The sequence below is a fragment of the Rhinolophus hipposideros genome (genome assembly GCF_964194185.1).
Source record: "Rhinolophus hipposideros genome assembly, chromosome: 3".
NCBI classification, from domain to species: domain Eukaryota; kingdom Metazoa; phylum Chordata; class Mammalia; order Chiroptera; family Rhinolophidae; genus Rhinolophus; species Rhinolophus hipposideros.
In genome coordinates, this window is record NC_138049.1 from 15,345,178 (window position 1) to 15,350,269 (window position 5,092).

A 5,092-nucleotide genomic window follows, 5' to 3' on the forward strand; every position below is an offset into this window, starting at 1 on the left:
CCCAGTCATAGTTTGATTTTTCCACTTCTGCAATAACAAGATGTTGCTTCTGTCCTGAACGCAACTCAAAGCAACACATGGTCTTTGGCGTGTACTTGTCTTCAGTCTCTGCCATTTACTAACTGTGTAGCATTTACTCTGTACCACTCTGAACCTCAGCTTCTTCACCTGTGAAAAGGGAATACGCTCACCTACCGGGCACAGTAAGAAGTTCAAGTAAGAGTCTCTTCATGAAAGTGACAAGGGAAGGATGAAGAATGACATGAACTTTTATGTTCATGTTGCTTGTGTCTGTCTTTTATTTTCCTTGTCTCTGATTTTAGTTCCCTCCCTCTTCTCTTTCTCCCATGCCTCCTCTCTCTTCCCTTCTCTCTCTTTCTTCCAAATTAAGTGCTACAGTGCCGGCATTAGCAGGGAGGAGTGGAGGCAGGAGGGTAGCTGGGGCTGTGTGGATGGATGGGAGGGGTTCCTAGAGGATATGACAGTGTGGTTAGGCCTGGTGGAGGAGGGGTAGGTGCTCCAGGCAGAAGAAAGAGCCCAAGTGGAGGCCTGAGGGCCTGAGCGACCAGGGGTCTTTCAGGGACAGTGAACAACTCCTGGTGTGAGGATGGCCTGCCAGACTGATTGAGTGTCCTCTTCCTTCATGGAGATTGGACCAAAGCTAGACCTCAGCCCAGAGACAGGACTGGTTACTGGTCAAGGAGTAGAAGGTGAGGCTGGACTAGAGGTACATGACGAATGAGATTAGAAAGTGGCTTGTTTGCCAAGCCTGATTGTGAAGGGCCTTGACTCTCATACTGAAGAGTTTCAACATTCACTCTGTACAGGACATAGGGACACGGAAGAGTAGATATGAAGTCTTTGATTGGTAGACTAACTTGATAAGAATTGGTGGTGGTGGCGTGCAGTGAGGAGGCCTTCCCAGGAGCCCCCGGGAGAGATGACACGGCCCTTCTCAGAATGGGAAAAGCCAGCTCTTCCTTGTTGTCTAGTTCTGTGTGGGCCTTTTGGGCCTCTCCTTTCCCCTCAAAGAAGATAAGGCATTTCTCACCTGTGTTTTGAAAACACATTTTTCTCATCAAAAATATTGTGCATATCATCATGATTTATGGCTTGTTTTTTACATTTTTTGGTCTGTTTTCCTGAATAGGTTGAGGTCCCAGCATAGTGCCTAGTTGGTGATCAATGTTTGTTACATGACTGACTGACTGAGTGAATAAATAGACAAACTAGGGTGGTGGTTCTGTGAGTGTAAAGGAGACGATGGTTATGGGAAATGTCCAGAAAGCAGACCTAATGGCCAACTGGATATAGAAGTGAGGGAAAGAGAAGAGTCAAATGTGAGTTGGCGATTTCTTCTTTGGGTTTCTAGGTCATGCCATTCAATGGGATTCAGAACCCAAGAAAAAAATATTTGAGGATGGAAGATAATTTCAGCTTTGGACATTTATTACAGAAAAATGTATTAAATTCCTCGGATATACTAAACACTATGCCAGGGCTGGTAATTCTAAGGCAAATAGGTCAGAATGCAGTTCACAGGTTCTTGAGAAATAACTAAATGACAATTCAATGTGTCATCACAGATGTGAACAAAGTGCCTGGTACACGAGATGACCACGCCAGTCATTCTGTCTGTGGAGTTAGGGATGACCGCTTTAAGTGGCATTTGAGCTGAATCTTGAAGTTTGCCAAAGCAAGGAGCATTCCACGTAGAGAGGAAGCATATGCAGAAGCACAGTGATGGGAATGTTCTGGAATGCTTGGGGAGCAGTTACTTCAGAGAAAGAGCTGGGTGGACCAGTGCTGGGGGTGAGGTGGGTTGGGGTCAGCAGGGCATCATGACAGCTTGGGAGCCTACTCGGGAATTTAGTATCTTTCTTCTAGTCAACACGGGACCAGAGGATGTTTCTAAGCAGGAAGTTAAGACTTGCTCTAGAAATACAATGTTGGCTACAGATTGGTGCTGGGCCAGATGGGACTGAGAAAAGAGACCTCTTTGGAGGCGGTTGTAATGCACTGGGGATGGGATGAAGAAGGCAGGACTTAGGCTTGTGTGAAGTAGGTGGGCAGTAGGAGATGGGGGTGAAAGGGGTCAGACTGAAGGAGGGAAAGACACTGGGTGTCTGTCCTGAGGCCCTGGGTGACATGTTATAGGCCATCTACATGGAAGCATCTAGGTGGAAATACTTAACTGGAAAGCTCTGGATTTAAGAGAAAACTTTTTAGTTTTGGAAGCCCCTTTCACTCTTAAAAACTATTTAGGACCCCAAAGAGCTTTGGTTTATGTGGCTTATATCTATTGATATGAACCTTACTAGAAACTAAGAAATTAAAAAATACTCATGTTTTTAAATAATAAACCAATTACATTAATGTAAATGACACATCTTTATGAAACATATCTATTTCCCCCAAATCAAAAAATTTGCAAGAAGACTGGCAGTGATTTACATTTTTGCAAATCTCTTTAATATCTGGCTTAATAGAAGACAGCTGGAATCTCACATCTGTTTCTGCGTTCAAACTACTGCAATGTCATACGATGTGTAGCCTCTGGAATACTTTGTGGTACACTCGTGAAAGGATGAGAGTGACAAAAAAACTACATCTCAGCATTATTATGAAAATAGGTTTTACTTTGCAGACTCCATGAAAGGGCCTTGGGTCCCCCCAAGTTACCGTGGACGATGCTTTGTGAACCACTAAAGTGGACTCAGGAAATGTCTGGGGAATGACAGTGTTCTGTGTTCCCATACCACTATATTCAAATAGCATGTACGGCACTAATCTCACAGCTTTATAACTCTGTGTGCCTGGTGCTTAGCAAGGAGCCTGAGCCTGAAGTGCAGTTGTGGGCCATCGATAATAGGGGCTGATAAAGAGGAGTGACGAGGAAGAGAAGAGGAACTGGGCAGGACCTTAACATTGAACAAGTGACCAGAGACTAAGGAAAGAGCTAGAAAGATCGAGGAAGAGACTCAGGCCAAGTTGTACCACCTAAGGGAGAAGAGAGTTTCCAAAAGGAGATTGTCCCAACATTTTTTATTTGAAATAACAAGTTAGGGAGTGGTCCACAGTGTCGAATGCAGTGGAGAGGTTATAAAAGGCGAGGAATGTGAAATTGCTGTTGGATTTGTCAGTTAGGAGGTCACTGGTGACCTTGGGGGCAGTTCCGGTGTTTTAGCAGTCCGTGGGTCCAGGCAGAGTAGGGGGTGACAAGCGGGGGCTGCAGCAGAGGCCTCTCTGTGTAGGAGATTGGCTGAGAGATGCCATTCATCTGCCAGACCCTGTCATGGTTAGTTCTGTTCGGGTTCCAACACTACGGAGAGACCCAGCAAGAGAATGAGAAGCCAGGCTAGAAGAGAGACATGAATGCTTCAGGGGATTCCAGGAAGAGACTGAGAACTGAAGGTCAAGGCCCTACAATACTGAGAAGAGGATGGAGAGAAAAGATAGATGTACATGAATGTTTGTTGAGCATGAGTTATAACAGGAAAAAATGGAAGACAATTAAATTTCCATCATTTGTCATGTGGTTTAAACATCACTCACTCATCTATTCAATAAACATGCACTGAGAGTCACCTGTGCTGGGCCTCCTTCTCAAGGCTGGGGATGTGGTGCATAACAGAACAGAGAAACAGGCAGGGAAAGATTTCCAAAACATATTTTTAATAAGAAAAGCAAGCTGCTGAACAATACATACAGTATGACATTACTTGTGTAAAAATAACCTTCCTAAAACAATTTTTCTATTAGATCTGTAAGTAAATACATAGAAAAAGTGCTGGAAGGATGAAAGCAAATGCTTAGCAGGAGAGGCAGGTGGGATTTGTGGTATGTATGAAGAGATATTATATCTTTTTATTCTTTATACTTCATGGTTTCAAATTTTCACAGTAAATATATTTTCATGATTATTTCTGTATTTTAAGTGTTTTTGAACTATGTAGGTCTTTGTGAGTAAAAAAGAGAGAGGGACCAGTCTGTCCAGAGTGTTCTATTGGTTTAACCATCTTCTTTTTGTAAACATCTGGCTGCAGCCCACCCCCCCCCGCCCATACCCCCCCAGAGCTGTAGGCTAGGCAGTCAAGCTATGGTGGAAAGGATCACAATGGGTTAGAACCTTCTATTTTAGAGGTTCGGGATGGTCTGAATTAATTCCTAGGGAAAGCTGGGCCAGTACACAGAGCTGAATTTGGGTTGGAGCATTGCATTTCTGAGAATAGAATTTATAGGGGCATTTCCCCCTGTTTAAGCCGAGGAGCTATATTAGTTTACCAGGGCTGCCATAACAAAATACCACAGATTTGGAGACAATAATCATCATCATCATCATCATCATCATCATCATCATCATTATCATCATCATCATCATCATCATCATCATAGTTCTGGGGGCTAGAAGTCAGAGAGAAGGGTGTCAACAGGGTTGTTTCTTCTGAGGTCTCTCTCCTTAGCTTGTAGCCCTCTGTCTTCTCTCTGTGTCTTCACCAGGTCTTTCCTCTGTACCCATGTGTGTCCAAATTTCCTCTTCTTATAAGGACACCAGTTATATTGGAACAGAACCCACCCTAATGACCTCATTTTAACTTAATTACCTCTTTAAAGACCCTGTCTCCAAATACAGTCACATTTTGAGGTTCTGGGGGGTAGGGCTTCAAGATATGAAGTTTGGAGGGGGCACACGTCAGCCCATAACACATAACAGAGCCTCAGAAACATTTGTTTGGCCTGTGTACAAATGTCCCGAGTGCTGGGTGGCCTGCTCAGCTGTCCTTGGTGCCTCTGGCCCATGAATCCCGCAGGGGCGCATGTGTGGGATGACAGCCTCTGATAGTGCACTAGTAAAAGCAGTGTGATTGCATCTGTGGCTCCTCAACCACACTGAGCAACTGAAAATCCCCAAGGGGACCAGACCTCGACATGATTTCCTGACAGCTAAGGTGGGGAGGGAGCATAGATAATTTGCCTTTAGTAACCTGCCAGCCAGGCTACCCAGAAAACACCTGACGGATGGTTTTTCTCTTTAGCTTATGCCGGTGGGGATCTGCCAGGAGGAAGCCAGGGGCAGGACCCTTGCCAGGGG